Source organism: Grammomys surdaster, unplaced genomic scaffold (genome assembly GCF_004785775.1).
Source record: "Grammomys surdaster isolate TR1022 unplaced genomic scaffold, NIH_TR_1.0 261, whole genome shotgun sequence".
Lineage (NCBI taxonomy): Eukaryota > Metazoa > Chordata > Mammalia > Rodentia > Muridae > Grammomys > Grammomys surdaster.
This window is the reverse complement of record NW_021604702.1, coordinates 1,876,991-1,902,707: the sequence shown is the minus strand read 5'-3', so window position 1 is coordinate 1,902,707 and position 25,717 is coordinate 1,876,991.

Genomic DNA, 25,717 nt, shown 5'->3' with positions numbered 1-25,717 from the left:
AAATGGACAGAGAGAGAGAGAGAGAGAGAGAGAGAGAGAGAGAGAGAGAGAGAGAGAGAGAGAGGAGAACATGTATGAGGGTGAGGTAGTGAAGAGGAAGGGAGGGGAGGGGAGGGGAAAGGAGGAGGGAATGAGAGAGAAAAAGAGAGTTCATTCTGTAATGTTCCAATTATAGCTTAATGCATAAAGTTTAGTTTTTTGCTTCCTTAGGTGAGGGTGAAATGATTTGATTATATTTCACATGAAATCTAAAATAAGCTTCATCCAGCGTCTTCTCTTTGAAAGGGTGAAAGGGAAATGATGTAATGTTTTTATGCCACATTTAATTATGCTGGTAGTTTCTGTAATGATATAGCCTCTAAGGTTTGTATTTGGGCTTTTAGAAGAGGAACTGAGAGTGAATGACCTCTGTCCAGTTAATTTTATCAATCGAATGAGTGAAGAAATGTTATAAAGATAAAAAATTATATTTTGTGTGTGCACTATGAAGTGGAGTAATGAAACTCTAAAAATCTCTGTGATTATTTTTGATGATTTGAAATGATGTGTGAAATAACCTGATTTTCTGCTGTGATGCTGCACTCAAAATAATAACTATGAACAACATAAAATAAGATGGCTTAACTATTTGTGTCTATTTTGGGACACAAAAAAACCCTATTCACAACATTAACATTTTAAATGATGAGCATTCACTCTAAATAGAATCTTTTCAAAGTAAAAATATAGAAATGAAGTCAAGTAATATCTTTGTTTTCTTTAATCATTAAACTTGCTTAAACAATCTTTATAGTGTTATCCAAATTGATATGAAATATGAAACAGAACATTTATAGCTCATTTATTTATAAATCTTTGATTTTGAATACTTATTGAACAGAAAGAATAATTTATATAACTAAATATACAATAAAAATATAGATTGCAGAAATTGAAACTTCTGTCTTAGTATAGGGAGCTATAATTACCTATATATCTATGGGGGTGATGGATACATTGTATAATGGAATTTTCTGGTAATTCCAATAAAAATTTTAATGAATTTCATTTTACTTTGGATGACTGGGTAGGGAAAGGAAGATGGAGAAGAATGGCTTAGTTGTCTGTCACTAGAGTGAGACAATCTGCTTGGGTTCTAAGGAGCCTTCACATTCCAGACTCCCTATTGGTGCTGTTTTCAATGATGATTGTGTAGATTTACTTCCAGGTGTAAGGAAGAGTGTATGGCGAGTCATTTTGGAGAATTTGTCAAGATTCCTAAAGTGCTAGAATTTGCAAAAGAATATAGTAGAATATAACAACCAGGGAATTAACATTCATGTAGGCCTATAGATTCTTGAATAAGCCTTAAATACAACTATTTCATATGGCAATCTAGTTTACTTTTATATAGTTTGATATATTGTGCCAAGAATATTGAATACAATCAACATTTACAATATTGATAAAGCACTGTTATTTGCAGAATATAAGAAGATATGTTATTATTCATGCTTCCTATTACATATCAATCATAAAAATCTAAATTTGTCTATGTGTACACTGATGCATATGTTAGGAGTTGTTTATGTGTTGCTATGTATGAAAATGATAAATACTGGCCCCCAAAATCTGGTTGCAGTCCTAGTGAGCACATTCTCATGTATGCCAAATGATGCTGTCTAAACTTTGCTAATCAACATTCTCTGAATGGTTAAATAAAAGTTGCTGACAGACAATTACCAGAGAGGATAAAGGTAGGCAGGGCTTCCGGTACAGGTCTGGGGTTCACAGGTTGGGACCATGAGGCAAAGAGGGAAGAAGAGAAAGAGAGACAGAGAGGGGGGAGGGAGGGAAGGAGGGAGAGAGAGAGAGAGAGAGAGAGAGAGAGAGAGAGAATGGAGAACCAGAAAATGACTTGATGGAGTGGATCCAGTACAGACAGAATGACGATTTGCAAGTAATTTGGGGAGTGTAGCTGAAAAAAATAGCCAGATTAGCATAGAGAAATAGTTTACAGGATAATCACTCAGTAATTGTCCTAAAGTTGATTAAATACATTGCTAGAACACTCTCTCGATTATTGGGGGCTGGTCGGGTGATAATAAGAACTGATGGAGTAATAAAATATCCAACAACACACCGTCACACAGGCACATACATAAAGGCATGCACATGCATACACACAGGCACAAACACACGTGTACATACAGTCATGCACATGCACACACAGGCACACATACATATGCAGAGGAACCTACAGGTACACAGACATTTGGTTCTTTTCTGGTACATTGCAATTTGGCACACAGAGTGAAAGCTGGTGAAGGAATGGCAAGACATGCCAATTGTGTTTAAACTGCAGCAGAGAACTCACAGTTAGGTGTTAGGATGTGAAGAAAGAAATGATTCATTAGACACACCCTCCAGACCCATTCATTAGCACCAGGAATCTGTTAAGACCCCAGTGTAGACTGGAACACATTCTTAGCATTCATAGTGTTTGTAACTTTCATTTACATTTATAGAGACCATTAGCTTTTGAGATCCAAAGGAGAACCTATGGAAAATTTTATATTTTGTTCTTCTCAGTAGGTTCCCTTTTCTCAGTTTTCAGTGTCATTTTATTATAATTTAAAATATTTTTATTCATTTTTTATTTTATGATTTAAGCTTAATTACGTCTCACTCAAGTAGGTTATATTATATATTTTGCCCTCCATTCCTATGCTGTTATACATTCTTGTGTATACAAACACACACATACACACACACACACTTAACTTAAAAAGAAACCACTTACAGAAGTCAATGCTTCTCACAGATGTGAGCCACACACTTAATCTGAAGTGAACCATAGCTACCAAATAAGAATGGGTGACTCAGAATAAGTATTGTTCTCATTTTCATCCTCTTAATACTGTATCTTTTATACAAAAATAAAGCAACAAAGTTTACGTGTATCAAATACTGTGTTGGTGAGATCAAACAATCAAGTACATAAGTCAGCTTAAAATACGAGCTGCCACACAAGCAGGGATAGTCAGAGAAACAAATGACTGAGCCATAACACAGGGGAGAATTTTTCAGATGCGAAGAATGTATTTTTCAAAGCATAGATGTAAAAGTCATGGGAGATAAGTATAAGATATACAGAATTTGTCTGATTAAACACAGAAAAAACATAATGATAAAATACATGTATATGCATATGTACACACACACTCAATACGGATAATCCTGAATATTTTAGACAACAAAGCACTGTGAAAATATAAAGCATTTTTACAAGGAAATGGTAGCTTCATTTATAGAAGAAAACAATATAGTACAGATATAGTATCGTCAAACATTTTTGACATTATCTTTACACACTCAAAACCTAACAATTTGAAACAATTCTCTATATAATTAAGTAATATCTTGTGCATAGGAAAGGGAGGTAGAAGAAACTCACATTATTTCTGACAATGTTTACATTAAGATGATTTGCACTGTGTGTCCAAGCACTGCAGAAAAGCAATGCAAAGGAGTAAAGGTTGATATGGTTTCAGGCCCTTTGGTCCATGTTGGAATTGAGTAGTAGAGGACAGTTCTTCACATGTGGCAGACAGGAACTAGCTGGCAGGCTAACTCAAAACCACACATTTCCAGTGCTCTCCTTCTCTTGCATAGCTCCGAAGGCTGTCATAACCTGAAAAATACTCTATGAGCTGGGGACCAAGATCTAACATTTAAGACACAAAACATAACAGTTTATAACAAGTATCTACTTAGTCAAATAATACACTGTGTGTGTAGGAAAAATGCAGATGCAAGTCTGTTTTATGCATAGTTTGGAAATGTTTAATTCATATAATCTCTGGTATAAATCTTGGAGCACACAAGAGCCATTATTTAAGAGAAAATTTTCATCATAATTATTTGAAGACTAATAATTTTTTGTGGCATAAAATATTTCAAAGTACTAACACAATTGGAAACACATGTATAATGGAATGCTAACTGTACTCCCAGCAGCTCTGTGGCTTGGAGTATATTTCTGAGTGTCTTTACGGTTCAGTGCCTTTTTCTGTGTACTGAAAAAAAATGAACAGATTTGTCACACAAGGATATTGTAAGTAGTAAATTAATTATTTTCAAATTCAGAGAACTATATGTATTATTTTTAATATTGGTTATTGTGTTAACTAAAAATGTAAGTACTACTAAGTTCATCTGAGATACAGTGAGTATATTATTCACGTAATAGTTGTCTTGGTATGATGGTGGCAGTGATGAAAGCATATAAGTTTAGTCTAATTCTCTTGAGACTGGAGAACTTGGTCTAGTTTTCCTGTGGTCTGTCTCTGCAATTACCTTCCTTTACTTTTTCTTATTTTATTGTATTGTTCTAAAATTGATTTTGGGATAAGTTGGTGACCTTCCAGAAATCATATCAGACTTTTGTGTAATTCCATGTAAAAAATGTTTTTTTGGGGGAAATTAACTTAGCATTAGATTATTTTCTGATTAGTCAAAATCAAGTTCTACCAAAGGCTATAATATACTTTCCATGAGATGTAATGATTTTACAAGAATGAGATCATTCTGATTTTATTTTATGCATCTTAAAATTTTTACTTTTTGTAAACTAAAATGGAAAAATCTTAGCAGGGTAAATAAACTCCTACTATTAGTTTTTTCACTAATTTCCTAGAACTTTCTACTTTCAGATTTTTACAATCATCTACAAAAGTTAACCCAAAAGTGTGTATATTTTCAAGGCTTACTGATTGGCACTGGATAACCAATTGGCAACCTCTTCTCTCAGGAAGGCCACCTCTCCTATTCCCAGCCTTCCTCAGTTGTTTGTAGTTCTTTGTGTAAAATTGAGGGCTTGTGGGTTTTCACAATTCAATTTGTCCTTGTTCAACTCATGCTTAGACCATCATGACAGTGACAATTTGTGGGTGTACCTTTTGACATCACTAGGAGGCACAATCTCACTGCAAGCTTCCTGATCCTCTGGCTCTTCTATTCGTTCTACCCCCTCATCTGCAGTGTTCTCTGAGCCTTAGATGTATCCATTGGTCCTGGGCTCTACAACTCTGTATTTTCATTGGTTTTGATTTTCTGTAGTGGTCTCCATCTGTTGCAAAGAGAAGACTGTACTTATCCATATGTTTAAACCCAATTGCTTACAGATTATTATTAGGGGTTATGCTGCTTTAGTAAATTAATGGTTATAACCTTCTCTTCCAGTAACTATGAACACATTATTACCGAGTAGTTTCCAGAACCAGGCATGGTATCTCTCTTGCTCATCATGTCTTAAGTCCAGTTGGAGAGGTATTAGATACCACAAGGCATGTTTGCCACCATTATACCCTTAGAGTTACCAGGCCATGTTAATCATTGATGGGGTTCCTAGGCATCACAGCTGGATAGGAATGTTGATTTTTCCCCTCATTTGGAAGCTTGTCTGGCATCTTCTGACACCATCAAAGCAAGTCCTCAGAGACGAGGTGTTCAGGTGTGTCCCAGCTCAGGTGTGCCCCTAGTCTCTGAGTGCTGTTGCTGAAATACATGGCATCTTACATACAGGTAGCATTAAACAGATGGAACAGTTTAGATTTAGGAATATATATGTATATAGACATACACATAAGTATATGCATGCTACTATGGTGAAAAAAGAGACTATGCATTTGATGAAGTAGTTAGGTGTACATTGGAGGGTGTGGATAAAAGAAAGGGAAGAGTATAGTTAAATTATAGTATATAAAAAGAAACTTAACCCATCACATTCCCTTACCTCATTGTTTTCATTGCAATACTGCATTTTATTGGATATTTTCTTTATTTACATTTCAAATGTTATCCTCTTTCCCAGTATCTCCCCCAAATTCCCTATCCCATCCTCCCCTCCCCTGCTTCTATGAAGGTGTTCCCCACACCCACCTACCCACTCCTGCCTCCCTGCTCTCAAATTCCCCTCTACTGGGACATCAAGCCTTCACAGGACCAAGGGCCACTCCTCCCACTGATGCCTGACAAGGCCATCCTCTGGTACATATGCAACTAGAGCCGCGGGTCCCTCCATGTGTACTCCTTGGTTGGTGGTTTAGTCCCTGGGAGCACTGGGAGGTCTGATTGGTTAATATTACTGTTCTTCCTACGGGGTTGCAAACTCCTTAAGCTCCATGAGTCCTTTCTTTAATTCCTCCATTGGGGTCTCTGTTGGGACCCCATGCTCAGTTCAATGGTTGGCTGTGCGCATTCCCTCTGTATTTGTCAGGCTCTGACAGAGTCTCTCAGGAGTCAGCTATATCAGGTTCCTGTCAGCATGCACTTCTTGGCATCAGCAATTGTGTCTGTGTTTTGTGACTGTATATGGGTTGGATCCCAGGTGGTGGGGCAGTCTTTGGATGGCCTTACCTTCAGTCTCTGCTCCACACTTTTTCTATGTTGATTCTTAAATGAAAAGAATTTCATTTTAAAAAAGCACTGTTTTCAAAAGATGATAGTTGTTTATGTGTATAAATATATACACATGTACATATTGCAGAAAGTAGAGCTTGGATGAATGAAGAACCTCCACCCCTGTGTTCTTTGGGAAGGCTTATTGTAGTTCCTGCTAGCAGGAATCTGAATAAAACTACTGGCATTATTTCTTGGAGAACAAGGACCTTTTCAAATGAGGCATTCACATGTTGAGCCAGGTGTGGTCCTAGTGGGGACACATTGACATGGTTCAAGTCATTACTTTCACTGCTCCCACACATCCTTTCTCTCAGAATCCTTCTCCAAGCTGAGGCTGGTCCTTGGCAACCTAGAACTCACTTGGTCACAGGAAATGAATATGAGTTGCAGGCTTGGCTCATCCTGTCAACAGGACTTCTTCACAGAGCTCTTGCCTCAGAGTCTCAAAAGAAGTAGCAAAAGATGCTCTTCATTCCTGTCTTTCTTTTATCTTTCCAATTTCAACATTGTCTGTAGCATAACTAACTCATAACTTTAGGTTGTGGGTGTTCAAGGTTAGCTATGAATGTAGCTAAGGACCAAACAAAACAACCTTTTGTGCCATCTCAAAGGTTTGAATACATCTACAAGTAACTGATAATAAATTACACAACCAGCACGTAGGTTTTTTTGTTTGTTTGATTGTTTGTTTTTGTTTTTGTTCTTTGCCAATCATCCCTTCCAGGAATCTACTTTCCCACTCAGAATGAATTATCCCAACAACAAGTAATAATGGCTCTATCCACTATTACAACGTGAAAAACACTGTCAGTAAGAGCATCTTCTTCTTTACCAATCCCCATTTCTGTTTATCCTTCAAAGTCTTAAAATTATAAATCTAGTGTTGTAGGAGTGAATTTCCAATTCTTTTTCAAGAACAATATATGATATAACTAGTACCTTGACATTGACTTATCATTTCACATGGGAAAGTATTTCTCTCATTCCTAATTTTGGAATCCTTTATAATTTTTATTGTTATGCTAGTGTTGAGAAGAGAGGCATGTAATCATTTCTTTCTTACTTGTACATTTTAAGTTTGTAAGACTTTAAGTTACTTTTATTATTTTCTATAGCTAGCTTTTTCTTTAGTTATTTTCTATTCAACCCAATTGTATTGTGTTTTAAAATTTAGGTTTCGTTTAAGTTCCTTGTGGTTATTTGTTAAAATACAATTAACTAATCAGATATATTGATTTTGAAGGTTGTTTCACACATTGTTAATGTCCACTTAAAAATCATCTTTTCTGACCCAATGAGAGAAATAGGATGGTCGACTTTATATCCACATATATCTGGAGGATATCAAATAACTTGTATTTTTTCTACTAGACATCAATAGATACTGTGAGGATTTTAGGTGAAAATTTTTCCTAATAATTGCATGCATCCTCAGAGCTTCATGAGAGATCACTGACATATCTCTCCTCTGCTGTCAATAAAAGGTGAAAAAAGTAATTCTATGACCTTTAGTCATCATAGAGAAATCATTCCCAGGTTTGTGTGGTGTGAGAAATCTTCTCAGAGCACCACAATATAGAACTCTGACACCCCTCAGCTTCTTCTGGCTATGATCTTATTACAAAGATTGTGCGTGCCATCAACTGCCTCTTTCCTTTCAGACAGAAATTTGCCAGAGAAGTGTAGTTTTATCATAGAGAACCCTGACATTTAAGGACAAGTTTAGACAATGATCCCCATTTTATGTAAAAATATTTGGTTGGTGCTTATTCCTTAATAGAAGCCACATTAAAAAAAAAAGACTCATAATTCCAAGTGTATTGCATCTATTAAGCTGGAAATGATGTTAGCTGACTCATGAAGTATTTCATACTGGCCATGAGTTTGAAGCCTTTGTGTACTTTTCAAACATTTGTCATGCTCGTTGGTTGCTGTCCTGTCAGTGTACTCTGCACATTGTAAACAAATGGATGACAGCAAAACAATTAGAAGTTCAGGATGTATTGCTTAGTATAGTGCTTTATTTTCACTCTTCTTTTATTTGTATATATGCAAAAATAAGGATGCAGCCTCTATAATGTGGATCTACTCCATAAATGATGGTAAGTGACAGAATTTTCTTCGCAATGCTACAAATATTATTGCTGTTTTGACTTTAATGCACATTCACCAATTTTTATTTTGACTTGTGTGCTGATGAATGTTGAGATTCTCAATTCATTGTTTGGAGAAATCAGAGCAGAGGTATGGTGTCAGAATTATAAATAAGGAAATAATCATTATCCAATGAGAAAAGTAAGAACTGAGAAGACATGAAACCACTGACATAGTGCATCACTCTGTCCTCATTTCCTTATGCCTACTTGGCTACAAGAATAATTCTGTATTGTCATATTTCTCTCAGACAAATATGCCTAGAGATTTAAATGTCCTTACTGAGTTCCTTACTATACATGCTGAGATGAAGTCTGAGCTGAGATTACTGCACAGACTGATCTCTAAGGGGTTCTTTAGAGCAGCTTAGTCCATAGACTAGTCCCAGACTAATCTGAAGTTGGCATACCCCATTGTGTTCCTTCAGAATCTATCCTACAATTCCACCATTTCTTCTAAAACTCACACTAGTAGGAGTTTCATTTTTCATTGTCTTATTTCTCTTCAAGAAACATGCAGAAAAGTCAGGCTCTATTGTCATTTTGTTTAGGGGATTAAATATATCCTTAAATACCAAAGCCCAAGATATTATTAACTCATTGTACTTATTCAAACATCAGATTCTAAATAAATAGAGAACACATGTCAAGCACTAGTGAGGCATCTGTTGGATTTTTCTTTAGATCTTTATCTTATGGGCTCATTTTAAGATATATTATAAAGTTGTATAATAAATCTGAGGCATTAATGAGACATCTTTATTCTCTCCAACCCTCTTATTAACCATTTATACTGAGTTCACTACTAGGGAGAGGCTATGAAAATAGTGTTAGCTAAAAATAGCACAAAATAGTTTGCTTCTAAAATAAAGAGTTGATGGCTTAAGTCAATGTCCCAAATTTTTAGTGCACAACTGAGGAACCAGATTGTTTTATTTGTTTATTCTCAAACTTTCTTTTATCTCCTACCCGAATCTTCGTGGAGATGAAGCAATCCTGTAGAAGAATATAAATTTTGGACAGATAAGAGAAAGTCAGTAAGTAGTTAAATATGATCACCTTCCTTTCATATCTCATAGAGCCTTTGGCCTAGAATAGTTCTTAGTACAAACAGCAGACCATTCCCTTAGGCTCTAGAAGAGAAAAGCCAGCACCTAGAAAGTTCTGATTTGTGAAAAACCTTATGCTTTTTTTGTTGTTTTTTGTTTTGTTTTGTTTTGTTTTTCAAGATAGAGTTTCTCTGTATAGCTCAGGCTGTCCTGGAACTCACTCTGTAGACCAGGCTGCCCTCAAACTCAGAAATCCGACTGCCTTTGCCTCCCAAGTGCTGGGATTAAAGGTGTGCACCACCACTGCCCAGCAACTTTATGCTTTTTAAAGGGAAGAATTTGTTTGATTTCTTAACATAATTGTGTTTCTATACACATTATTTGTAGAAGAACTCATCTAAGTCTTCTGCTTGTGTTTTGTTGCTGATTATCAATGCTGAGACTGTGCTCATATACAGAAAATACTTTACCACTATCCTTTTCTCAAAGGCTACCCCACATCTCTGTTTTAGTAAAGCTGTCTTTCTTTTCCTTTCCCATTTTCCCAATTTTGTACCCCACCACTTTTTTTCTTTCATTTTGCTTTTTATCTCCTTCTGAGGTATGTGTAATTTCTATGAACTTGATAAGTGGACAGTTATGAACCACAGAATTATGTACAAAATCTATTTAAAATCTATTTGGGAGACAGAATCATAGGAAGATACACAGTGAATTTGGTAAGTGTTGTGTGTAAGTGGTATCTTTTCTACTACAACCATGGAGTTTGTAAATGATTTTATCAGAAGAATCATTTAAGATAAAACCTACAGAATACTAGGAGTTCATCAGAAAAAGGAAGTAGTTGCTTAAGATTGTCTTCCAATGATGACACAGAAAGCCACACATAGGGAGTAGGCTAAACACAGTCAGGAATGCCTGCTGCTGCATGTGATGCTAGGATAAAGAGCACCCTGAGGCAACCACAGAGCTAACCAGTAATGTTGAAGAGGTTAGGTTTTTCCCAAGAGAAGTTAGAGGACTTAATTGATGCACACACTCAGGATAGCTAGGGCTCAAGGAAATGTGGGGGTGGGGGAGGTGGAAGGATTTAGTGTTTCCAGAAAACTACTAAGATTTCCATACAGACTCTCAATAGTGTCCTGAGGAATTTCCTCTTCTAATTATTTGTCAGTCATAAGCACTGAATTATGTAGATGATAAAAAGGTTAAAAAGTTTGGAAGAGATTTTCTAAACTTTCAATTGATTATTAACATTGAAAGAAAGTTTGCTAATTTTTCAGAATAAAACCTATTGAAATTTTATCATCACAGAGGTGAAGAAGTGAGAACAAAACCCCACCATTATCCATTATCTGGGGTAAGCTACTGACATCTCATGGCTGCTGGAGAGGGGGGCTGCTTTTCTTTAATAATGTCACTCCCATTAGGTTGAACACACAGCATGGCAGGCCCCACTTTAGAGATTAGCTGGGCAACATAAGCTCTATGGCTTTAAGAGAATGAAGAAGAAAATCAAAAGTTAGGATGGAGAGTGTGGATTTTGGAGTCACTGAGAAAAAAGGTTTATATATAAACAAAATATACTACATAAAAGTCTCGAAGAAGTAGGGGAAGGGGGTCTCACCTGATTGTCACTCATGGCTATAGGAGTCTGGGATTGTAGTTAGAGATGTGGACCAAAGATGGAACACAGAGGACACAGGGCAGACCTCAGGGATGCTGGCTTGCCAGGAACACAGCAGACAAGTGTTTGGGACTTGGAGAGCTCACCTGTTTGTCCCTGGCAGCCTTAGGCATCTAGAGATTCAGACCTATTAGCCATAAAGTAGGGATAAGCACACTACAATCCACAGACCCAATGAAGGCAAATAACAAAAAGAGCCCAGCTGAATCTTTCTCAGAAGGGGAAGCAAAATAGGTATCAGCAGTGAATAGGAGGGAACTGGGTGTGAGAGGAGTATGGGAAGGTGGGATTAGCCATAGAGAGAATAGCAGAGAGAGAAGGGAAATTGGCATTGGGTGTGGGAGGCAATCTCTAGGACATGCCAGAGACCTAGGATAGGGTGAGGACCCAGGGGTTTTATGGGAATGATTTTAGCTGAGACTTCTAGCAATGGGAGTAACAGATTCTGAAGTGGCCACTTCAGTCAGGACTCTCAGTGGAGGGATAAGGATAACAATGCACCCACAAAACCTTTGACCGAAAATGTGTTTTGCCTACAAGATTTGCAGGGACAGAGATGGAATAGAGACTGAGGGAATGGCCTACCAATGATTGGCCTAAGTTGAGATCTAGCCATTGGACAAGAACTAATCCCTAACACTATTAATGATATACTGTTATGTTTGCCGACAAAAAGCCTAGGATAACTGTGCTTCTGACAGGCTCCACAGAGAAGGTGACTGAAACAGATGCAGAGACCAAAAGCCAAAAATTTGAGCTTAGGAAGTCTTATGTAATAGTTGGGGGTCAGAGGATTGAGGGCCCCAGAGGGGATAGGAACTCTACAGGAAGACCAAAAGAGTCAACTAACCTGGACCTTTGTGAGCTCTCAGAGACTGAACCACCAACAAAAGAACAAGCAAGGACTGGACCTAGTTCCTTCCCCCATCTCCCACACATATGAAGCAGATGTGCAGTTTGATCTTTGTGTGGGACCCCCAACAACTGGAGCTGGGGTTGTCCCTGCATCTGTTGCTTGCCTCTGGATCCCATTTCTCTAACTGGGTTTTCTATAACCTTGTATAGTCTCAGTGGGAGAGGATGTGCCTAGTCCTACAGTGACTTGGTATGCCAGGGTGGAGTGATATCTTGAGGGAGCTTCCCCTTTCTCATAGGAGAAGGGGAAGGGGGAGGAGCTAAGTGAGTGAGGACTTGGAGGAAGAGGTTGATATTGGGATGAAAACTGAATAAATAGATACATCAGAAAAAATTCTTTTTTTAATTCTTAAAGACATAATAATAGCTTCTTCTACTTTTTGTGAGATTACCACTCTTTTGTCAATTAATTGTTGAGGAAAATTAGGATTTACATCTCTCTTGAGAATATTAAACAGAGACTTAAATTTTTTTTGTGGAGAGCTTAAAATAAGATCTTAGCCAATTAGCATCTCCTACAAACTTTTGAAAATAATTTAAAATAAGTAAACTCTCTCTCTCTCTTTTTAGACACTTTATCTGTGTTTTTTAATTGGATATATGTATTTACCTTTCAATGTTATCTCCTCTCCCATTCTCCTCCAAAACCCCTTATCCCATACCCCTCCTCCTATTTTTATGAGGGTGTGCTCCAAACAACCTCCCAGTCCCATCTCCCTGCTCTTGAATTCCCAAACACTAGGGGATCCAAACTTTTGGGGACCATGGCCCTCCCCTTCCGGTCACCCTTAATTACCTATACAGGTGGAGACATGAGTCCCTCCCTTTGTGCACTCTGGCTGGTGGTTTAGACTTTGGGAGCTCTGGTTGAAAGTTTGTTACTCCTTCTAGAAAGGATCGAAGCATCCACACTTTGGTCTTCCTTCTTCTTCTTGAGTTTTATGTGGTCTATACATTTTGTCTTAGATATTGTGAGCTTTTGGGCTAATATCCACTTATCAGTGAATGCATACCATGTATGTTCTTTTGAGAATGGGTCACCTCACTCAAGATGATATTTTCCAGCTCCATCCATTTGCCTAAGAATTTCATGAACTCATTGTTTTTAATAGCTGAGTAGTACTCCATTGTATAAATGTACCACATTTTCTGCATCCATTCTTCTGTTGAAGGGCATCTTGGTTCTATCCAACTTCTGGCTATTATAAATAAGTCTGCTATGAACATAGTGGAGCATGTGTCCCTGTTGTACGTTGAAACATCTTTTGGGTATACTTAGAGATTGGAGGAGATGTCAGGGGCAGCCCTGCTTACACACTTAAGGCCTAAAATCAGCCATAGGCCTAAAATCAGCAATAGGCCTGTCATACATGTATACTAACACCAAGTCTTGGGTCTCAGTGGAAAAACATTGAAACAGATGGCTATAAGCTATTGTAAACAGGCAGATTTTGTGGAAATTTACCAGCCTGAGTAGTCATAGACCTTGTAAATAGGTAACCTTGGCAGACAATACCAACTTAGATAAGGACAAGTGAGTCATAGGCAGAGTCATAGTGACTTGTCCCCTGAACCTTCACCCAGCCGATACCTGGTTCTGAAAGATATCTGTATTCCCCCTCAATACCCACACTCCAGTGTCATTCCCTTCCCCACATCCTGACTTTCTGTGTTTATAACCCCTGTGTGAATGAATTACGATTTGAAAAAAGTAAATTATTTTAAAAAAGAAATAATAAAATATTATTTATAATTAAAGTTTTAAAAATCTCTGGCAGTCCAGGCAAAATAATTACTGAAGTACTGTGTGTTTGTGTTGGAGAATGGAGGAGGGTATATAAACATGGGTTAATCTTCAATGTCTTCTTTACTCTTCTTCCTCTATCTTTTCTGCTAATTCTCTCAGTGAACTCATGTTGAGCTAAAGTGGGGTGTACTGCACTTGCCCTGTCCCTGGGTTCGGGCTGCTCAAGGAGGAGGGCTGGCCACGGGAAGTTAGACTGCTGCACCTGGAATGAATTGGGCCATGGGAAGCTGCAGGACCCTGCTCAGGGCATGAGGGAGTGCAGTTTGAGGTCCCTGGGGATTGCTGGAGTTGGTTCAGAGGTTCCTGGGCCTGCGAAAAGGCCAGGGATTGACTAGTTCTCAGGCTTTTGGGCACTGAGGCACCACAGGGAGCCGCAGAAAGGCAGAGAACAAATTGGGGGCCACAGGCTGAATTGGCCATGGCCAAAGGGGAAAGGGGGAGAGAAGCTCCAGCTGCATCCCTCGGGGATGAGAGTCCTTGTTTTTTTCACTGAACTTGGCTTGGCTCAGGCTAGTTGTCCATGTGGCTGAGAATGTAGAGAGGTCTTCTGTGGAAGATTAAGCGTAGGCTCTGTAGTCGAAGGTCTGTTCCATTGTTCCCCACATCAGATCCCGATAAAAAGAAGCAGTCCATGGTTTTAAGATGTTTATTGTCATGGAGGAAAATAGATGAGTAAAAATCGTACCCTAATGTCTCAGGGCAGGCCTGAGATTAAATACCTTTTGCAAGGAGGAGTGTCTGGGAACGAAAGTTTAATTGACTACAACCCTCTGGCCTTTAGATACCTCATTTATATGGACATCTGTCTCCTGTCAGGAGTCTAGAGTCTGGAGGCATAGTGAAATGACTGCCATCCAGATCACCTGGATTCTAGCCTGTGCTAGACCAGAAACCAGGCTGCCTTTCAAGGTCTGACAAACCCATTGCTCACCAATTCAGCTAGACTTGCTCTCCAGCAACATTCGGGAATCCACATCTCCAAGGCCTGAGGTTACAGACTTGCCCCCATGTGTCCTTTGTGCTGGAGTCACAAACTTGTACATCTGTGTTTGGCTTTTACTTGGGTGCTGGAGATTTAATTTTCATCCTCATTTTTTTAGCAAGCTCTTTACTCACAGAGCCATTTTTCCAGCTCCTGCATCCTGCTTTTAACATTTCAGATAGAAGTCTCTGAAAGCACAGGTTTTGACACCTATCTCCAAATTAGTGGCACGTATTTATGTGGCTTTTTCTGTCCTCCACTATACTTCCCTGGTCACATGTCTGCTTTTGTGCGAACACTTTTCTGTCTTTCCATGCCTCTGTAGCATACTTTGAAGGGAAGTAAGATGATTATGTCTTAGGAATCTCCTTAGGACTGCGTTGGTCATTTGTGTTTCTATACAGATTTTACAATTGTTTATTCTCAATTTTCTCAATTTTATTCTCAGAAAATTTATCATTGGCATAAACTATTGATTTTTGTAATTCTCTTTGCATCCTGCACACTTGTAAAGCTGTTCTCATACCACACATTTTTTCTGGTGGAATCTAAAGGGTTGTTGCAGCACAGAATCATTTCATCTACCACTAGAGATAGCTTAAGTTTTTGTTTCCAATTTTAGTTGCTTTAGTAACTTCACATTTTCTTATTGCTCTAAGACTTTCATGGGAATGGAATATTAGTAGAGGGCATGGGCACCTTTGCCTCCTTTGTCTCATTCCAGGTTTTAAGAAAATGTGCTCAATTTTGTTTTCTATTTTGTATAATACCAGATGTTAAAATTGCTATATATACCTTATATTATATTGACATATTCTCTGTCTATCCCTAGTTTCTTCAATGATTTTTATCATGTAGATGTGTTGAATTTTGTCAAATGCCTTTTTTTTTAATCTATTAAGGCAATCATATCACTCCTGCCTTTTAAGTCTATTTTCATGGTCATTACATTTATTTATTTGCATATTCTAAATCAGTCTCTATCTTCCTAACACAATTGTGTGTGTATGTACATGTGTGTGTAATTTATTATGTATATATTTGCTAGTTTGAGTGTACATTTCAGATGTACTGCTGCATGTTTATGTTTGTATAAAATACGTCTTTCCATGAGCATTCTCAACTTACCCTCCTCCCTCCCTCCCTCCCTCCCTCCCTCCCTCTCTCTCTCTCTCTCTCTCTTTCTTTTTTTTCTTTCTTGTGACAATACTCTTAGATAGTTGGAAACTCACGAAGAGTTATAATGGTTGGTCAATATGATGGTTTGAATGAAAAATGCACCCTACTCTATATCCCCATAGGAAGTGGCACTATCAGGAAATGTGACCTTTGTGGAGTAGGTGTGGCTTTTTTGGAGGATGCGAGCCACAAGAATGTGGACTTTGAGGTCTCAGAAAATCAAGATAGTTCTCTTATTGTTACTTGCCAATCCTTTAGCTCCTTTTCCAGCACCATGTCTGCCTGCCTGCCACCATGCTTCCTGACATGAGGATAATGAATTAAACCTCTGAAACTGTAAACCAGTTCAAACTAAATGCTTTCCTCTATAAGAGTCGCTGTGGTGCTGATAGTGCTACAAGGTGCTGATGCTATCTCATCACAGCAATAGAATAGTGAATAAGGCAGCCAAGGGGCTCTGGGTGTCTCCAGTAATGCTGGTCATGAGGTTCACTCAAGCACCACCTTGGCTTTATAGGTAGGTTCCAAGAACTGAATGTAGAATCTCATTGTGTTCATCAACATCAACCATCCCCTTCGACCCAGTTCATACTATCTTGAATTTGGCTTGCAAATATTTTGTTGAAACATTTTGCTCCTGAATGCACCAGGGAGAGTGAATTGTAGTAGAATTATCTTGAATTTGTTTGTCTGTTATTGTTTTATTTTTATCTGTCTTTTACCTAAAGTGAATTGGTTTGTATACTGTAGCGGTGCCTTATCTTTGTGTATTTTGTTGAATGATTTGAGAACCATTGGTGTTAGATCTTTCTTAGAGGGTTGGAAGAATTCACCAGGAAACCTGTCAGCACTTAGTCTTTCTTTGTGGGGAGACTTCTTTTTATTGCTTCAGTCTCATTGCTTATTATGTTTCTGTTCAAATTGTTTATACATTTGATTTAATTTTGGTTGGTCATATGAGTTGGCTACATTGGGGAAAAAAGACATTTACTCAGTAAAAGATGCTAGAAAAACCAAGACTTCTACCTGCAAGGGAAAGAAATTTGATCTGTGTCCTCATCCTGTACAAAAAACCTTGATTTAAACCTGAAATGTTGGAACAGCTAAAGGAAATCACAGAGAAACCCTTTAGAACACAAAGAGAAACAACAAGAGAATATTTTAATAGAACCAAATAGGGCAAGGCTTGACACGTGGTATCACATGAGGTTAAGGAGCTTCTGCCAAGCAAAAGGAATTTTTAACACAATGAGCAGATAGCATGCAGAATGGGAGAAAATCTTCACCAGATTCATTTAGACAACAGAAGTAATGAAACTGAAGCCCCATAAACAGATCTATGAACTGAACCCATACTTGTCAAAAGAAGAGATAGATGTCAAATTTTCTTTTTAAATGTTCAATACCCTTAGATATTCAGGAAATGCTAAGTGAACTACATTGGATTTTTATCTTATATCAGTCAGAAGAATATTAATCAAGAAAACATGATAATTGCTGCCATAGAAAAAGAGTAAAGATGGATGGAGCCTTATTCACTTCAGGTAGGATGGAAAACTTACACAAACACCAATGAAATCAAAGTGGAATTTTCTCAAAAAGCTTTAAATAGAACTATCATCATATGACACAATTTTTGGTCGTATGTCCAAAGGCTTTTGTTTCTGTCACATATATAAATAAATAAATACCCTGTTTATTGCTGGTTTGTTCATAATAAGTGGGAGATGAAAGTAGCTTATATTTTCCTCACTGAATGGATAGATAATGAAAGTGTGGCACATATACACAGTAAGATTTTATTGAGTCAAAAAGAAAACAGAATATGAAAACTGAAAAAAGTGAAAAACATTATATAAAAGGTTATCTGGTTCAGAAAGGCTAAGATAAAATATAGTTATGCATGTAAATATGTAACAACAATTAATGAAAAGTAAATACAATGATTTGAAAGAGAACAAAAGAAGGTATATGAGAATGTGAGAAATTATGTGATTACACTATAATTTAAAAATTAAAAGACAAAATTAAAGCAATTTAAATATCTTCTGATGGTTCTCAAGTGTGTGCCCTACATTCTAATTTAAGATAAAATATGTATTTTTGAGGGGAGTCAGTTTGGATAGAGACCAGGAACCTAGAAAAAGGATCATAGATTTTGAAGGGTCCTGAGAGAGGGATGGAATACATGTGGTATGAAGGGAGAAAGGGAAATACTGTGGACAGTAGGGCACAGTGTGAGTGGGCATCAGGAAAACTATGTATAAAAGCACCATAATTAAATATGTTACTTTATGTGATAAGTACAAATTAAAATATGTTACATAGACACATTAGATATAAATAATACAAATCTGAATTCACTATCTGATGATAATCTCTGAAAGTTCATTTATATATTTCAGGGAAAAGAAGACAGATCCAATGATCTAATTCAAAATGTGCTGTTAGTTCCTGTGTGAATGTTCAATTGGGTTCCTAGCATGAGGTTGTACTTTATACATGAGTTTTTGAATAATGATGTTTACCTTTTTCTAAATACAAAGTATTAAATTCAATATTTGTTTTCTCTCTTTCTTATATCAATTATAAATGTGTTTATGATTAAGAAAATAATGTATTAATAACTTAGCTTGTTAAAGAGCTCTTTAAAAGCATATTTTAATTTTCTTCTTTCAGAACATTAGAACACTCTTATAATTATTCAATTCCTAACTGCCAAAATGCTTTTTTTAATGGTTATAAAAAAGTTTACTTCCTAATCTATTCATATTCATTCCATTGTGTGGGAAAGTGTACTAGAAAAGGAGGTGGAATTTAAATACTAAACTTGATTTTACATGATAATGTCTTTTCTGTCACTGCTTTTGCCTCAGTTACTTTTTCCCCTGCATGCCTTCACTTTTGTCTTGAGACAGGCAAGCCTCTGTGTCCTGCTTCTTGATTGTCCCTACGTCATGAGGCAGGGAGGAAATTGCTCTGGACTGAAACATAAATGGCATTTTCCTACCCTTTTCTTACACTCACTTCTATTGACTGCTGATGCCTTAGAGCGCATCATTGGTAAGTGTAACTGTGCTGCAACAATTTTCACTGCTGTGTTTAGTTATTTACTCTGTTTTCCAGATAGGGTTAAAGATGCTGGGCAAAAGCACTTGCATTCCATGCATCATTCTTCCATCTATTGAAAAAAATACATCACATGCTTTCTAAAGCACAATGCTTTAATGCTAAGCTTTTAACCAAAGTGTGTTCTTTTGTCTTTGCAGCTTTTCAGAATGTGTTCCAGGGCCCCATGCTGCTTTCCTCTCTCCACTCCTCTTTTAATGAGCAGAGGTCAATGCCCGCTTCAGCTGCTGGGCTGTGCTCTCCTTGGCTCACCCTGAACCTGACTGCTTTTGAGTTCTTTTCTCAGATCTTCAGCAGACCTACTGATGTGCACATAGTAGAACTACAAGGCAGAGAGGCCTGGGCTTATGTATTTGCAGCCCAGTTCTCTGATGATGCAGAGCTGAATATCCACCTGGAAGATGTGTTGCTAGTCATTGCTTTCTTGTTAACTGGTGATCAAGCCCCACAAATGGCAAAGGCATTTTCTAGCCTTTTATACTGCTTGTTTATATTTTGGGGTGCAATGTATATTTTTCTATCTGACACAGACTTTTGATCTGTGACTCTACTGAGGAATGAAATCCACAGAGGACACAAATAAAGAGGAAAATAATTAGAGAGCAGTGCAGATCACCTGACAGATTGTCTCCACAGCACAGAAAATCTAACACACATGAGTAGGGTGACAGTAGTGTAGATAGAGAACACTAAAGTCTGTGGTTCTCTTATCCATCTACACTTGTACCCAAAGGAAAACTTCATTACTTCAAGACATTTTATTTACACACGTAACTATAGTTTTTTCATCAAAATGTCAAGATTAGGATACAAGACAAGTTGTACAGGCTGAATATCAATATCTTTACTTACTAGTTACCTCAAATAATTTTCATTGCATTTTGATGTTAATACACCCTAAAAATGACTATGATGTTAATTAGCAATGGCCTCTACTATGCCTATAATTAAGACATCTCTTGGGAAATAACTCTAAACAATGTTTATCTAAAACTTTTTTATTTAAGTTTTATACCTGGTAGCTACCTCCCTTGTGTTCATGCTAGGGTTAAGGGTGACCTTAAAACAATAGCTCTTATGTGTAAATGTTTTCATAATTTTTTTTTAGATTGAATGACTGAATGATCCAATCTCTCATTAGCCTTATCACCCCCAGCCACCTTGCCTGTACTTTATGTGTTTCAGGCTCATCTGATTGTTTACCTGTTTTCCCCTCTGTACCTTGAAGATGATAGTGAGATCTCTTGATTAGCTTCTCGCATATAAAATGTGGGAACTTTAAGACATGGTACACATAAGACAGGTTAAGTTCAAGTTAGTTTAGTTATTACATCACCAAATATTTAAATAAAATAAATTAAATATCATTTTCCTGAAAACATATCAAACATATTTTGACTATTTCTTTTTCAGAATAATAAGCATGTACTAAATGGTCTGATAATGTTTATAGAAGCATACTTACAATATTATTCAAGAGTTATTTATGTAGATATATTTTAAACACCATCACTGTAGTCAGGCTAGGTAACTTCTATTCTCTTACAATATTGTGCATTTTATATGCATTTTAATATTTAAAACTACATTCTGTAGTGATGATTGAACCCAAATTCTTGTATATATTAGTCACAGGCTCTACTGTTAAGCTAAGAATCCAGTCCTATTGAAAACCTTATTATGAAGTAGGGGTCTCCCTGAGTTGGCCTGCTACTTCTGATCTTCCTCCTTCTAGAATAGCTAGAACTAGAGGTACACACATCTAGTCCTGTAATGCTTTTTATTGGTTCTCAGTGACCTCTGAAACATGTTAAGTGCAGAGAATGAAATACCTGAAGCTATCATTGGGTAACTTTCCAAAGCTAACAACCTGTACATATTGTGGCCATTAAATGTCACAAGAACACTGAGCCAAGAAATTTGCTTTTCTTATCTTCAACTTTAGGAATATTAGTGTCTGGAAATTGGTGATATTAGAATATTAGAAATTTAGAAATATCTGCTTTAAAAAGGTATTGAGTGAAAAAAGCTAAGATATAGGTATAATCGTTTTTGTTTCTGAACTAATATTACTTCTATTGTGTCGTGATAGCTTTCTCTTCAAATAGTAAATACAGGTTTCTCATCTGTGCTCTATGCTAGGTAGCACTTGACAATATTGACAGTGACCAAACGCTGTTGCTCTTTCCTGGTTGTTCATAATGACAGAGAATGATAAATATACCTTCTGGGTTGCTAATTTTGATATAAGGACAGAAGACAAATAAACATTACCTAGACTAAAAGAATGTAGTAGTCCCCATTTAACTAATGACAGTCTGTAAGTGTAATTTGTAGGAAGGCAGAATTATATGCAGATGTAAATGATCAATTTGCATAATGAAGCTTGTGAAAATGCATTATTTGTCACAGTCACCAATTTAGACATCCAAGAAAGAGCATGTTGTTTCTCTATAAAAGACATATATATTAATGGAGATAGAACACTAGAAATCAAAGGCTCACAGGAAAGTTGACATGGAGAATGAATCTATGATTATTCTCATTCAATACGAGCATAGAATAAAGTCTGGTGTGGAGGGAGAGGACAACGACTCACATGTTTAATAACTGTAGGTTTAATGTTTTTGAGCACCGCATAAAGTTTATCTTTGTATTATTCAAATGCTGATTTCTGTGCTTCCATATCTGGTTATATTCTGAACGTTGTAAGGCTTATTCCAAGAATCTCCTGTTTCAATGTTTTGTAAACATTGCTCCCCAATTATTTCCTGATTGGTAAAGAGCTAATCAGCCAATGACTGATCAGAGGAAAGAATAGGGCTAAGACTTCCACTACCAGCTTGAAACAGAAAGGGGAAGGCAGGGGATAGGGGGAGGAAAAGATGATTCTCAGGAGGAGAAGGTACAGGAGCCAGGAAGAGAACACACTCTGAGCAGAGAGAGCCACATCAATACTAAAATGCAAATATCTCAGGGATTTGGGCTAGAAAATAGCTAGATTATTTTAGAGGATTAGAATAGACTAATATCTGCTCATTTATTGATCCATAAAGCTTATTAAATAATTCTGATAGTCTCTGTCTCATTTATTTGGGAACTAGCTGGAATAAACAAACAACAACAACAACAACAAAAATGACTGTTTTTACAATTGCACTAATAAATAATATCTAGTCAAAGACTACTTCAGAATTATCATCTGAAAGTTCAGCAAAGAATGTGAAGGCTCCACCCTTGGACAACTGCTGTCCTAAAGAGTAAGAATAGAAAGTGTGCAACATGCAGTGGAGATGATGTGTTGTGAGATGCCAGAGAATAAAGGAGGTGTTTGCTTATTTTATCTACAAATGTAATAATAGGAGTTGCTTCTTGAGTTTGCATTATGATGCTTTCATGGTCACAGAGGATTATACAAATAATTTCACAAGTTCACATTACTTGGTTTCCTTTTTTTACCTTTGTAGAAGACTATCCAGAAGTTAAGTTTGGTTGCATCTGGAGGAAAATCACATCATATGCAGGGAGTTTTGTTTTGAGGATTTAAAAACTCAAGGATGACATTATGTGTGACATGCCTCAAATCTCCCTCCACTAAGAAGAAAATTTACTGAAATTTGTTAGATAAATTTACAAAAATCTGCCTCAAAAATAAATGAAATAAATGTACCACTTTTTTTAATCCATTTTTCAGTTGCTTCCAGTTTCTGTCTGTTATGAATGAAATGTCTGTGAATATTACTCAGCTGTTAAAACTACAACAGCATAAAACTTGCAGGCAAATGTGTGGAACTAGAAAAAACTCACCCTGAATGAGGTAATCCCAAAACCCAAACATGAGAGAAGTCTGGCATAGTCACCATCAGAGAGGCTCCATCTAGCAACTAATTAAAACAGATGAAGAAACACAAGCAAACATTAGACACAATTCAATGAGTCCTAGTAAAGGGAGAAAGGACTGTAGGAGCCAGAAGGGTCAAGGACATCACAAGAAAACCTACAGAACCTACAAATGTGAACTTATAGGATCTCAGTGAGACAGAACTGACAATCAGTGAGTAAGCATGGGTCTAACCTAGGCCTCCTGAATATATGTTACAGTTGTGTAGCTTAGTGTTTCTGTGGGATTCCTAACAGAAAGAGTGGGGACTGTTTCTGACAGTTTTGATTGCTTTAGGGGCCCTTGCCTTTTTCTGGGCTGCCTTACTTAGCTTTTATTTGAGGAGAGGTTCCCAGTCCAATGGAAACTTGATATTCCATGTTTGGTTTATATCCCTCAGAGGCCAGACTTTTTCTGAAAGGAAAGGAGGAAAAGTGAATAGATTTGGGATACGGGGAGATGGGAAGGGAGAAACTAGGAGAAGAGAAGAGATGGTATGTAACATATGAGAAAATAAATTTGATGAAAGAAAATCCCATTCATCCAAAAGTAAAAACAATAAAGATATAGATAAAATAGAATACAAGTGAGGGATGGGAGCCTGTGTCTACTGATCTTTTTAGCTCTAGGACCCTACTTGGTGTAGACCTAAGCAGGCCCTGTGCATACTGCTTCAGTCCTTGCTCATTCATATGAGCTTTAGTCATGTTGATTTAGAGGGTCCTGTTTTCTTGGTGCCTCCCCATCCTATCCCTCCTGGGTCTTCTACACTGTCTTTCCCCCTTTAATTAACATTTTCCTGAGTCCTGAGTGGAGGGAATTTGTAGAAATATTCTACTTAGGGATTTGTTCTAAAATCTCACGTTATTTGAATAATGTCTGGCTGTGGGTCTCTGTATTTGTTCCAGAAGCTTTTCTGATAACGACTGAGAAAACACTGACTATAACTATAGCAGAATGTAATTAGGAGTCATTTTATTGCTTTTTTTAAAATAATAAGGCCATTAGTACTTGATTTTATCTTAAGGACCTTGGCTAGTTTGTCTTTGCTTCTTGGCCACCTAAACAGTGTTGGGTATAGATTCCATGTCATGGAGTGAGCCTTAAAATCAAAATAATACTAGTTGGTTACTCCACATTTATGACAATTGCACTAGCAAATATTGTAGGCAAGACACCATTGTCTATCAACAAGTTTGTGGCTTGGATGATGCTTCTATTTTGATAGTATGCAGAGTAACTTCCTAACCCAAAGATGCTAAAACATAGAGGTGAAGTTCTATATAGGAACCAGCTCTATCTATCCACATTCAGTGAATTATGTAGGTCTCATCTTATGCAATAGAACCTTGTTGTAGGTTTGTGGATAGGAACCTATTGTCTTGGAAATAGCTTGAGTTGTTGTTTGGAATTTTCAGGGGACCTCTTTGCACAACAACTCAAATAGATATAATCCAACATCAGAACTGAAAGTTTCATATATATGTATATGCTACATTAGGTTTCTATACTGCTGTTCCTTAAATGTTTTCCTATTCCAGAACTACGATTCATTCGTAACTGTCTATTCTACAATATTTTCCTTTTTCGGCCATTTGACTCTCCTCATTTTAGAATTCTCTGTTTAGCTGGGCAGTGGTGGCGCACGCTTTCATCCCAGCACTTGGGAGGCAGAGGCAGGCAGATTTCGGAGTTCGAGGCCAGCCTGGTCTACAGAGTGATCTCCAGGACAACCAGGGCAAGACAGAGAAACCCTGTCTCGAAGAAACAAAAAAAACCAACAAAACAAAACAAAACAACAACAAGAAAAGAATTCTCTGTTTAAATCTGTATTTGGAGAGGATCCCTGCAGATATGCAAGCAGGTAAGGCAGGTAAGTAAATTGCACCATGAAGAAATAAGAATGAAAACCCAGTGCAGATTGAGTTCATCACCAGGGAACAAACTTTGAGGAGTCTAGTGTCAGGCAGTTCATTGTCAGCATATTTAAAACACAGTACATTTTGGGAAACAGTTTCTAAGCAGTGGAATCAATCCAGTCCCAAGTGTACAGCAAATCTTGTGTGACTACATAGAAACAATTTCACAAAGTCATGTTACCATGAGGATGGATTCTATAGTTAAAAGGCATAGACTAGTGTGGTCTGTGTCCAATAGCATAGAGATCATTAGGCCATAAAACAAATGTGACCCCCCCCCCCCCAAGGTAAGTAATAGTCTAGAGAGAGAGGAGTCTGAGATAATCATGCTGGGAAATTTAAATGAGGTCTCTCTCTCTCTTCACACAGTCAAAAGGTTACCAAGTGGTTAATAAGCTCTACTCTCAGCTTTCTGAAATGCAAGTATTTGATTTTATCTTCTCCATTGAAGAGACACTCTTATACGATTAACATTCCAGATATTCTTAAATTGGGGCTATTTGATTTTCTCATATTTAATTGTTCTTTCCTTCCTTCCTTCCTTCCTTCCTTCCTTCCTTCCTTCCTTCCTTC